The 13,009-nt window shown below is 39.7% G+C and overlaps 1 long non-coding RNA gene across 1 annotated transcript in view; it reads left to right on the top strand.

Moving 5' to 3' along the window:
• Window positions 1-10,397: 10,397 nt before the first annotated feature.
• The window catches only part of LOC120438517, a 12,281-nt gene continuing 9,669 nt past the window's right edge, over window positions 10,398-13,009 (top strand). Inside the window, exon 1 of the long non-coding RNA XR_005611966.1 lies at window positions 10,398-10,458. This is a non-coding gene — a long non-coding RNA (uncharacterized LOC120438517). The remainder of the gene's footprint in view (window positions 10,459-13,009) is intronic.

A 13,009-nucleotide genomic window follows, 5' to 3' on the forward strand; every position in this document is an offset into this window, starting at 1 on the left:
ATATTATCTCTGCTAAATCATAGTGTCTGCCAAATCATAGTATTTGTGCCAAATTATGGATTTTGCCAAAACATGGTACTTGTGCCAAAATATAGTATTTGTGCCCAATTAATATTTCTGTTATGTTATAGTATTACTACTAAGTCGTAGAATTTCTGTTATGTTCTGCCAAATCATAGTATTACGGCTATTTCAAAGTATTTGAGTGAAATTACAGTGTTTCTGCAAAACATTGTATTTCTGCTAAATCATAGTATTTCTGTTATCTTAAAGTACTTGCACTCAATTATAGTATTTGTGCCAAAGTTTAGTATTTCTGCCAAATCATATTATCTCTGCTAAATCATAGTGTCCACCAAATCATAATATTTGTGCCTAAGCGCAGCATTTGTACCAAAACATAGTATTGCTGCTATATCATAGTATTTGAGCCAAATCATAGTATATGTCCTAAAACATAGTATTTCTGCCAAATCATAGTATTTGTCCTAAAGCATAGTATTTCAACAAAATCACAGTATTTCTGCTATGTTATAGTATTTGTGCTTGTAGAAAAACCTGTGTTCGTGTGAGCTACATTACCCAGCAGCCTCTGAGCAGTGAGGGAATTCATGGGACTTCTGAGCTAGATGGCCTTCCTTCGCTCCTGGGCTAACGATTGAGGAGAGAGCTGCTGAAGGGGACCAAATAGCCCATCCTGTATTTGTTGGGGATGGTGTGTGTCACATAAACGTGAGTTAATGTTCCATGCTTAAGATGTTTACCCTGCTACTTGTGTGTATTGTTTTAGTTACCTTTTAGCGTATGTGCTAGTTAGCGATAGCTATGGCAGCACAGTTATTTGATTGTTTTGGGCTTGTTCCTGCTTTGTTTGTTCCCCTGCAAATTTATGTGAATTTGTACACTGTAATATCGCTGTATTACGTAGTGGCTAAGTAGGAGGCTGACTGTTACTAAGTGCATCAGTGTACATAGGTCATCTCTTGTGTTGGAGTGCCCTCTTGTGGCGCCTTTTGGGTAGTGCCTTAGTAAACGTGAACACTGGTTTATCAGACTGGTTTGTAGTGGAGGAATTTGTTGCCAGTTTCTTTCATCTTTAATCCGTATTCATGTTGTAATGTAGTAACTTTTGTGGCACAAATACCACAATATGGCAGAAATACCATGTTTTGGCACAAATACTTTGATTTGGTATACTTTAGCTTCTTCACCCCTTTTCAGCAAAATTTTCATTTTTTTTCACCCCTTTTCAGCACAAATTCCAGCTTTTTTGGCGGTTTTCAGAAAAAAACCCTGTTTTCAGCAGAAACTCTGCTGATTCACCTCTTTTCAGCGCAACGTTCTGCTTCTTTGCCTCTTTTCTGCAGAAATTCTGCTGATTAACCTCTTTTCTGCAAAATTTTCATCCTTTTTGCCTCTTATCAGCACAGTTCTCAGCAGCTTCTGATAATTTCAGCACAATTGTCAGTCTATCTACGTCTTTGTGAGAATGAGTTTGGCTCAGTGAGATGAGTAGCTGCCTTGAGACCAGGAGGTTCGAGGGGAATCCTGAATGTGAATGTGAGAAATACACTGCAGAAAACTTATACCTCTCTCTGTGTCTGTGTGTGTAAGGGCTGATTACAGCAGGTGCAGCTAATTTAACTGACCTAGATATACCAAGCCCAGACTCTTAACAGCCACTGTTCCCTTTACCTTCTGTGTATGTGTATGTTTGTGTGTCTGTATCAATATTTCTCCCATGTTAAAGTATTACTCCTCCATAATAGTATTTCTGTTAAATCAAAGTACTTCTACTACATCTTAGTACTTCTGCTCAATCATAGTATTTCTGCTAAATCATAGTATTTTGGCCAAATCATGGTATTTGTGCCAAAGCATAGTATTTCCACAAAATAACAGTATTTCTGCTATGTTATATTATTACTGCTCATAGTATTTCTGCCAAATCTTGGTATTTGTTCCAAAGCATAGTATTTCTGCCAAATCAAAATATAACTGCAAAATAAAGGTTTTTTTTAGACAAATCATAGTGTTTGTGCTAAATCCTAGTAATTCTGCTCAATCATAGAATTTCTGCTATGCTGAAGTGCTTTTTGCTAGATTATAGAATTTCTGCTAAGTCAAAGTATTTCATGTAAATCATAGTATTTATACCAAGTCCCAGTGTTTCTGCCAAATCATAAATCATAAATAATGTGGCGTGTTGGGGAACAGCTAGTTCTCTCCCATCATGCCTTGGGACATGTGCTGCATTTTAGATGTTCTTGTTTCATTGTTTATGGTTACGTTACTTTTTAACTGTTGTCATGAATGTTGTGTTTATACTACGGTACAAAGTCACTGACAGTTATTGTTTTATAGGAAGAATGCAGTACCATAAGTGAGTTCTGTTATGCTGTTATTGACCCTTGAAGCACATTGTGGCATAAGCAAATATGTTCAATAAAAAGCTCCCCCTACCAGCTTGGGGTGGAAATACAGGCTCAATCTCTCCCTGTGTGCTTCTTTGCAAGATTCATCTGCATGCCACAATAAATTAAATAAAGCAAAGTTAAGACGAGAGGCTTGTGCCAATTCATCTTCAGACACTGCTGACACTCACGGTTGGAGCAGTTTTTACTGTCATCTTACTGTTGAGCCATAAATTACGTTTGTTTTCAAACTCTTAAAATAAAGCCGTTTCTTCTCTCGTCATATCTCCACGACGGAGGTACAAAGAGCTATGAAAATCGCAGTCAAACTTCATGAAATTCGGCTGATTCACCCAGTAAAGGAATTGTGCTGTTTATCCCACCTAGTTTTTGAGTTACACGACATTTTGTAACTCCAAAACGGCACTTTACGCCTCACCGCGATCTAATTCTGACTGCTCATCTCCCTGTTTTCCAGGCGCTGGCTCTCTTTGCCGGTGGCGCATTTGGTAATGACACGGGTCTGCAGCCCAAAGGTCGTGGGTTCAATTCCACCTTGGTCCACATGGTTTTTTTTTCACTACAAATTTATACACTATCACAGACCTGTAATTTATATTGCTAATTTATTACAATTCTGCAAAGTTTTATGATGTTAGCAGTTTGTCTAATACGGACCTCAGATTCTTGTTAACGCTCCATGGCAGAAATACATACAAGTACACAGCCTGATGAAGCAGACAGAAGCAGTACCTCTGATTGCAGAAAGTATTACTACTCCATAATAGTATTTCTGTTAAATCAAAGTACTTATACTACATCTTAGTACTTCTGCTCAATCATAGTATTTCTGCTAAATCATAGTATTTTTGCCAAATCATGGTTTTTGTGCCAAAACATAACATTTCTGTTAAGCTATAGTATTACTAATAAGTGGAGGAATTTCTGTCATGTTATAGTATATGTGCTGATTACAGTATATCTGCCAAATCATAGTATTTATCCCGAATCATAGTATTTTACAGTATTTCTGCTAAAAAGCAGAACTAGTACCTTTAGCAGGAATTTCTGTCAAAAGATATTAGTTATGTTAAAACATAGTATTTCTGCTAAATCATAGTACTTCTGCCAAATCATAGCATTTCTTCAAAATCATAGTATTACTGCAATTTCATAGTATTTGAGCGAAATCATAGTATTTGTACTAAATCATGGTACTTGTGCCAAATCATAGAATTTTTGCAAATCATATTATTCGAACCAAAACATTGTATTTGTAACGAAGTCATAGTATTTCTTCTAAATCATTGTATTTCACCCAAATCTCAGTAGTTGTGCTAAAACCCAGTATTATTGCCAAATCATCGTATTTGTACCAAATCATAGTACTTGTGCCAAATCATAGTATTTCTGCCATATTGTGCTAGTTGTGGAAAAAAAATAGACTGTCTGCAAAATCATAGTATATCTATTATGTTATAGTATTACTACTAAGTCGTAGACTTTCTGTTTTGTTATAGTATATCTGCTGAATATAGTATATGTGCCAAATCATAGTATTTATAGCAAATCATAGTATTTGTGCTAAAACATAGTATACTGCCACATTATAGTATTTGTGTAAAACCAGAATGTCTGCAAAATCATCATATATCTGTGATGTTATAGTATTACTACTAATGCATAGTATTTCTGCAAAATCATAGTATTTTTGCAGAAACCTTGTACTCTGGTAAATCATAGTATTTCTACTAAATAATAGTATTTCTGCCAAATCATAGTATTTGTGCCAAAACATTGTATTTGTACAAAGTCATAATATTTCTTCTAAATCATAGTATTTTAATCAAATCTCAGGAGTTGTGCTAAACGCAGTATTATTGCCAAATCATAGTATTTGTACTCAAACATATCAGTTCAACTTATTTAACTCTTCTCAACAGCCTAACACCTCTTCTTCACCCGTTTCAGCAGAATTGTGAGTGTTTTCACCCCTTTTCAGCACAAATTCCAGCTTTTTCAGGTGTTTTCAACAGAAATCTCTTTTTTTAGCAGACATTCTACTGATTCACCTGTTTTTCAGTGCAACGTTCTACTTCTTTACCTCTTTTCAGTAGAAATTCTGCTGATTCACCTATTTTAAGCAGAATTTTCAGCCTTTCACCTCTTATCAATACAAATCTCAGTATCTTCTGCTCATTTCAGAGGAAACCATTTCACCTCTTTTCAGTAGAAATTTGAACTTCTGTACCCCTTTGAAACAGAATTTTTGCCTTTTCACATCTTTTCAGCAAAAGTTTCTGTTTTTCACTTGTTTTCAGCATAATTTCTCAGTTTCTTTACTGCCATACAATTTTTGCAGCTTTTCATCTTTTCAGTCATTTTCAGCAGGCAACTTCAGCGTTAAGGCATCCACACAGCATTTTCGCAGGAAATGCAAATTTTTCTAGTTATTATTATTATTCTCCAGTTTCCGCCTGAAATTTTTTGCAGCTTAATCTCGCCCGCAGTTTTGAGACAAGCTTCATATATGTTACCTCATTTTGTGCGGCCGGATCTGGAATGGTGTGCTATGACTTTTGGTGTTTATGAATTTTATAGTTTTTAAATATTAATATTTTAGTGAAAATTTTCCCCCGCTCCTCTGCCAAACAGTTTTGACATTAGGGTTACATATGTTAGATCATTTTGTGCGGCTGGAGCTGGACTATTATGTTATGACTTTTGGTGTTTATAACTTTTATAGTTTTTAAATATTAATATTTTAGTGCAAATTTAGGCCAATTCATCTTTTGGCGCCAAATAAACAGACTTCATTTGTGGTGTCTTGGCTCTCTCTAGTGGTATGTCGGGAGTGGTACAGCCTGTGTACCCTTATTTGGATTACCGTAATGATGACAATTTCAACGGTGGGCACAGCGTCGCTGCTTTCAGGAGCCCTTGGAATTTTTAAGGTTGCGCAAATCATTCAAAAGTTACGGTAATGCTTGGTGGAAAACTCAATATCCCACAATTCATAGCACGCCTCTACAGAGTGAACAATGGCGGCCACCACTTCGTTTTATATGTCTTTTATTCGTGTTTCTAGGTCACAAAATAAGCTTTTAAGATATTTTCAGGCGAGAATGTAGGTGTGTAAACTTCAAATATCTGCTTGTTTTATCAAGACATCCCATATTTAGCGACAGTGCTCTGACTACGCCGGTCCTGCCTGACAGCTAGCCGGCTACCTAGCTGGCTACCTAGCTAGCTGCCGCACTTGGCTGCAAATGGATAGCGAGGGACTCTCTCTGTCGTTTCACCTCCCGGTCTCTCGCAAATGCTCTCGACAGAATCGGAGTTACAGCTGGATGTGGAAAAAATAACTGAGTTGTTTGGTGGTGGAGCTACAACAGAGGGCAGCTACCCACGGTGTGTGACAGAAAGGATATGCCGCCAACAGAGACATATGAGGCCGGGCAGGCGATTGCTAACGCGGTGGTCAATCATGGATCAGGGAAAGCGAAGGCAGGAGCGTGAGGTGAACTGAATTTCAGGTAAGAAGTTATGAACTGCACTCTATTTGGGTCAGATATAAACCGAGTTTAGGTGTAGTTTATTTAGCAGCAGTTCTCTTATGTGTTGCTGATAGTCCGGCTAGCTAGCTAGCGCCGCTAGCATAGTTAGCTCGCGCCGCTAGCAACCCTTCGTGAAAAAGCACCCAGGCTTGGCTTATATTGAGGCGGGTGAAACTCGTGTCAGCACCGGTCGCTCTCTATTTGGGTCAGATATAAACCGAGTTTAGGTGTAGTTTATTTAGCAGCAGTTCTCTTATGTGTTGCTGATAGTCGGTTAGCTAGCTAGCGCCGCTAGCATAGTTAGCTCGCTACCGCTAGCAACCCTTCGTGAAAAAGCACCCAGGCTTGGCTTATATTGAGGCGGTGAAACTCGTGTCAGCACCCGGTCGCTCTCTATTTGGGTCAGATATAAACCGAGTTTAGGTGTAATTTATTTTCGTTGACCTTTACAATCGTAATGCCACGGGAGTTTATATACAGCTGTGTGCGCACTAAGTTACTGACGTTGGACTTTATTTTATTCATTAGGGTTAGTTCATAGAGTTGCCGTGCCGCACAAACGGAATCGTCCCACATTCAGAGAAAACATTATGATTTATTCTGTCGTTACGAAGCCTCCCCTGTCATTCTCTCGCGTGTTGAAACGTCAATCATGAAACTGATCAATGATCGGCTGTTCGCTCTTATTTATCGCGCTAAACAACAGCAGCACGTTTAAGCTTGATCAGCTGTTGTTAGAATTCTTTTGATTTTAATTTCTAGTATCAGCTGATGTTTGCTGGAGCATGAAGATGAAATCAGGAGATGTCCTTACTGAATCATCAGAGCTGAACTGGTGATGGAGAAACAGGTTTACACTTTAGGTGACATGAATGAGTTGAAGGAAGTTATGAACTGTTTCTGAGAGAAATAAACACCAAGCTCCTTTTTTTTATTTAGCTGACAGCTGGTAACTGTGCAGGGGCGGATCTAGCAAAGCTTTTGCCAGGGGCCAGGTAGGGCATTAACAGAGAAAGGTGGACACAAAGATATACTTTTCTTTCTTACTCTCATACAGGAGTGCAGAATTATTAGGCAAGTTGTATTTTTGAGGAATAATTTTATTATTGAACAACAACCATGTTCTCAATGAACCCAAAAACTCATTAATATCAAAGCTGAATGTTTTTGGAAGTAGTTTTTAGTTTGTGTTTAGTTTTAGCTATTTTAGGGGATATCTGTGTGTGCAGGTGACTATTACTGTGCATAATTATTAGGCAACTTAACAAAAACAAATATATACCCATTTCAATTATTTATTTTTACCAGTGAAACCAATATAACATCTCCACATTCACAAATATACATTTCTGACATTCAAAAACAAAACAAAAACAAATCAGCGACCAATATAGCCACCTTTCTTTGCAAGGACACTCAAAAGCCTGCCATCCATGGATTCTGTCAGTGTTTTGATCTGTTCACCATCAACATTGCGTGCAGCAGCAACCACAGCCTCCCAGACACTGTTCAGAGAGGTGTACTGTTTTCCTCCTTGTAAATCTCACATTTGATGATGGACCACAGGTTCTCAATGGGGTTCAGATCAGGTGAACAAGGAGGCCATGTCATTAGTTTTTCTTCTTTTAAACCCTTTCTTGCCAGCCACGCTGTGGAGTACTTGGACGCATGTGATGGAGCATTGTCCTGCATGAAAATCATGTTTTTCTTGAAGGATGCAGACTTCTTCCTGTACCACTGCTTGAAGAAGGTGTCTTCCAGAAACTGGCAGTAGGACTGGGAGTTGAGCTTGACGCCATCCTCAACCCGAAAAGGCCCCACAAGCTCACCTTTGATGATACCAGCCCAAACCAGTACTCCACCTCCACCTTGCTGGCGCCTGAGTGGGACTGGAGCTCTCTGCCCTTTACCAATCCAGCCACGGGCCCATCCATCTGGCCCATCAAGACTCACTCTCATTTCATCAGTCCATAAAACCTTAGAAAAATCAGTCTTGAGATATTTCTTGGCCCAGTCTTGACGTTTCAGCTTGTGTGTCTTGTTCAGTGGTGGTCGTCTTTCAGCCTTTCTTACCTTGGCCATGTCTCTGAGTATTGCACACCTTGTGCTTTTGGGCACCCAGTGATGTTGCAGCTCTGAAATATGGCCAAACTGGTGGCAAGTGGCATCTTGGCAGCTGCACGCTTGACTTTTCTCAGTTCATGGGCAGTTATTTTGCGCCTTGGTTTTTCCACATGCTTCTTGCGACCCTGTTGACTATTTTGAATGAAACGCTTGATTGTTCGATGATCACGCTTCAGAAGCTTTGCAATTTTAAGACTGCTGCATCCTCTGCAAGATATCTCACTATTTTTGACTTTTCTGAGCCTGTCAAGTCCTTCTTTTGACCCATTTTGCCAAAGGAAAGGAAGTTGCCTAATAATTATGCACACCTGATATAGGGTGTTGATGTCATTAGACCACACCCCTTCTCATTACAGAGATGCACATCACCTAATATGCTTAATTGGTAGTAGGCTTTCGAGCCTATACAGCTTGGAGTAAGACAACATGCATGAAGAGGATGATGTGGACAAAATACTCATTTGCCTAATAATTCTGCACCCTGTAAACACCAAGCTCCTTTTTTTGTGTAGCTGACAGCTGGTAACTGTGCAGGGGCGGATCTAGCAAAGCTTTTGCCAGGGGCCAGGTAGGGCATTAACAGGAAAGGGGGACACACAGATATACTTTTCTTTCTTACTCTCATATAAAATATTTAGCTTTTTATTAAATAGTTATCTGCATCTTACAACCACAGTTTGTATAATAATACACAAGATTGGCTGTAGACCATTGTTAATCATTCAGAACACTGTGTAAAAATAACAAAAACAGAAAGTGAATGCAAAAGTGCATAAATATTTATTTTACGTGTTTGATGTGTGTGGCGGGCGTGGTCTGCAGTGCCGCTGCAGGGGAGGTGGACCCACCTGAGCGGCACCTGCAATCACGCCTCGGGCGTAGTCTGTGCTCTCTCGGCTGTTTTTGGGTGTGTGTCGGGCTGTGAGTTGAAAAGCTACAGCCAGCTGTTTGGGTACCGCAACCATGTGTGAAAAGTGGTCCATAACGTAATGCTTCAAAGCGTGTTCATGCAAACATTGTCGGATCTGCCGTGGTACAATGGGACTTCTGCTCATGAACCTGTGTGCACAGCGCCTGCAAATCGGGCGCTGTAATGCAAGTAACTTCATCTTTACACAAAACTGTAAGCTGTTATCTGTGAAGCGTGAGCGGTGTTTGTTTTACCATAGTTCATGGTGGAGAATGGGTGCTCTTCTGAGTTTTGCTCTCTGTAGCTGTATGAATGGCAAACTACACTGAATAGCAGCGGCATAGGCACACATAAAATTTCTTCTGAAATTTTCGCTTTCTAGTTATTATTATTATTATTCTCCAGTTTCCGCCTGAAATTTTGCAGCTTAATCTCGCCCGCAGTTTTGAGACAAGCTTCATATATGTTACCTCATTTTGTGCGGCCGGATCTGGAATGGTGTGCTATGACTTTTGGTCTTTATGAATTTTATAGTTTTTTTAAATATTAATATTTTAGTGAAAATTTTCCCGCGCTCCTCTGCCGAACAGTTTTGACATTAGGGTTACATATGTTAGATCATTTTGTGCGGCTTGAGCTGGACTATTATGTCATGACTTTTGGTGTTCATGACTTTTATAGTTTTTAAATATTAATATTTTAGTGCAAATTTAGGCCAATTCATCTTTTGGCGCCAAATAAACAGACTTCATTTGTGGTGTGTTGGCTCTCTCTAGTGGTATGCCGGGAGTGGTACAGCCTGTCTACCCTTATTTGGATTACCGTAATGATGACAATTTCAACGGTGCGCACAGCGTCGCTGCTTTCAGGAGCCATTGGAATTTTTAAGGTTGCGCAAATCATTCAAAAGTTACGGTAATGCTTGGTGGAAAACTCAATATCCCACAATTCATAGCGCCTCTACAGAGTGAACAATGGCAGCCACCACTTCGTTTTATATGTCTTTTATTCGTGTTTCTAGGTCACAAAATAAGCTTTTAAGATATTTTCAGGCGAGAATGTAGGTGTGTAAACTTCAAATATCTGCTTGTTTTATCAAGACATCCCATATTTAGCGACAGTGCTCTGACTACGCCGGTCCTGCCTGACAGCTAGCTGGCTACCTAGCTAGCTGCCGCACTTGGCTGCAAATGGATAGCGAGGGACTCTCTGTAGTTTCACCTCCCGGTCTCTCGCAAATGCTCGCATAGAATCAGAGTTACAGCTGGATGTGGAAAAAATAACTGAGTTGTTTGGTGGTGGAGCTACAACAGAGGGCAGCTACCCACCGTGTGTGACAGAAAGGATATGCCGCCAACGAGACATATGAGGCCGGGCAGGCGATTGCTAACGCGGTGGTCAATCATGGATCAGGGAAAGCGAAGGCAGGAGCGTGAGGTGAACTGAATTTCAGGTAAGAAGTTATGAACTGCACTCTATTTGGGTCAGATATAAACCGAGTTTAGGTGTAGTTTATTTAGCAGCAGTTCTCTTATGTGTTGCTGATAGTCGGGTTAGCTAGCTAGCGCCGCGCTAGCATAGTTAGCTCGCGCCGCTAGCAACCCTTCGTGAAAAAGCACCCAGGCTTGGCTTATATTGAGGCGGGTGAAACTCGTGTCAGCACCGGTCGCTCTCTATTTGGGTCAGATATAAACCGAGTTTAGGTGTAGTTTCTTTAGCAGCAGTTTTCTTATGTGTTGCTGATAGTCGGCTAGCTAGCTAGCGCCGCTAGCATAGTTAGCTCGCGCCGCTAGCAACCCTTCGTGAAAAAGCACCCAGGCTTGGCTTATATTGAGGCGGGTGAAACTCGTGTCAGCACCGGTCGCTCTCTATTTGGGTCAGATATAAACCGAGTTTAGGTGTAGTTTATTTAGCAGCAGTTCTCTTATGTGTTGCTGATAGTCAAGCTAGCTAGCTAGCGCCGCTAGCATAGTTAGCTCGCGCGCCGCTAGCAACCCTTCGTGAAAAAGCACCCAGGCTTGGCTTATATTGAGGCGGTGAAACTCGTGTCAGCACCGGTCGCTCTCTATTTGGGTCAGATATAAACCGAGTTTAGGTGTAATTTATTTTCGTTGACCTTTACAATCGTAATGCCACGGGAGTTTATATACAGCTGTGTGCGCACTAAGTTACTGACGTTGGACTTTATTTTATTCATTAGGGTTAGTTCATAGAGTTGCCGTGCCGCATAAACGGAATCGCCCCACATTCAGAGAAAACATTATGATTTATTCTGCCGCTACGAAGCCTCCCCTGTCATTCTCTCGCGTGTTGAAACGTCAACCATGAAACTGATCAATGATCGGCTGTTCGCTCTTATTTATCGCGCTAAACAACAGCAGCACGTTTAAGCTTGATCAGCTGTTGTTAGAATTCTTTTGATTTTAATTTCTAGTATCAGCTGATGTTTGCTGGAGCATGAAGATGAAATCAGGAGATGTCCTTACTGAATCATCAGAGCTGAACTGGTGATGGAGAAACAGGTTTACACTTTAGGTGACATGAATGAGTTGAAGGAAGTTATGAGTTGTTTCTGAGAGACAAAGACCAAGCTCCTTTTTGTGTAGCTGACAGCTGGTAACTGTGCAGGGGCGGATCTAGCAAAGCTTTTAGGGGGGAGCTAGGGCATTAACAGAGAAAGGTGGACACAAAGATATACTTTTCTTTCTTACTCTCATATAAAATATTTAGCTTTTATTAAATAGTTATCTGAATCTCACAACCAAAGTTTGTATAATAATACACAGGATTGCCTGTAGACCATTGTTCATAATTCAGAACACTGTGTAAAAATAACAAAAACAAAAAGTGAATGCATGTGTGAAAAGTGGTCTATAATGTAATGCTTCAAAGCGTGTTCATGCAAACATTGTCGGGTCTGCCGTGGTACAATGGGACTTCTGCTCATGAACCTGTGTGCACAGCGTCTGCAAATCGGCGCTGTACAAAGTAACTTCATCTTTACACAAAACTGTAAGCTGTCATCTGTGAAGCGTGAGCGGTGTTTGTTTTTACCATAGTTCATGGTGGAGAATGGCTGCTCTTCTGAGTTTTGCTCTCTGTAGCCGTATGAATGGCAAACTACAGTGATTAGCAGCGGCATAGGCACACATAAAATTTCTTCTGAAATTTTCGCTTTCTAGTTATACTTTATTATTATTATTCTAGTTGCAACTTTTTGTACTTTTTTGGCACTTATCTACTTCCACAATTTTCAACCGATTTTTACCGTTCAAATTTTAAACTATTCTGCTATTTCTGCTAATGTGCGCTATGACTTTTGGTATTTTTTGGTATTATACTTTTTAAAATATTACGTTTTTTTCCTTTAATTTGTCCCATTGAAATGAATGGGAAACTTCCACAATTCTGCTAAATCTTGCTTGTTTTTGAAACTTATCTACTTTGTCATACTTTCACCTAGAACAACCATTCAAATTTTAAAATGTTCACAAATTATTGGGCTATTCATGAATGATTCAGCTTTTTCATATCTGTTACCGTTTTCATCTTATCCCTCTTTAAGTTTTGAGTTTCTTTTTTTTGATTTTTTTCACAAAATACATGCGTTGTTATGGTTGCTATGCACTTGGCTTTCAGTGTGCCACTGAAGGTTTTGCAGTCTTCTCTTCATGTCCGAACAACTTCTTGCTACTTGCTCAGTCTTCACTCCACTTCCACAATTTATACATCAAAACGTAGGTATTTTTGCTGGCTTTCAGAAAATGTTACTATCATTGTTGTGGGATTTATAGAATTTTGGCAAATCTCCTCAGACCAACACAAAGTCTGGAAACTCTCCATAGAAAGTCAATGGAGAGTTTGTTCAAAATCACCGCTGGATTTCTGTAATGAGAGGCATATTCGAATCGTCATATCTCCCTAACAAAGCGACGTTAAGACATGAGGCTTGTGCCAATATATCTTCAGACACTCCTGACGCTCACAGTGTTCGATTTTTTTTC

The sequence above is a fragment of the Oreochromis aureus genome, linkage group 3 (assembly GCF_013358895.1).
Source record: "Oreochromis aureus strain Israel breed Guangdong linkage group 3, ZZ_aureus, whole genome shotgun sequence".
NCBI lineage: Eukaryota > Metazoa > Chordata > Actinopteri > Cichliformes > Cichlidae > Oreochromis > Oreochromis aureus.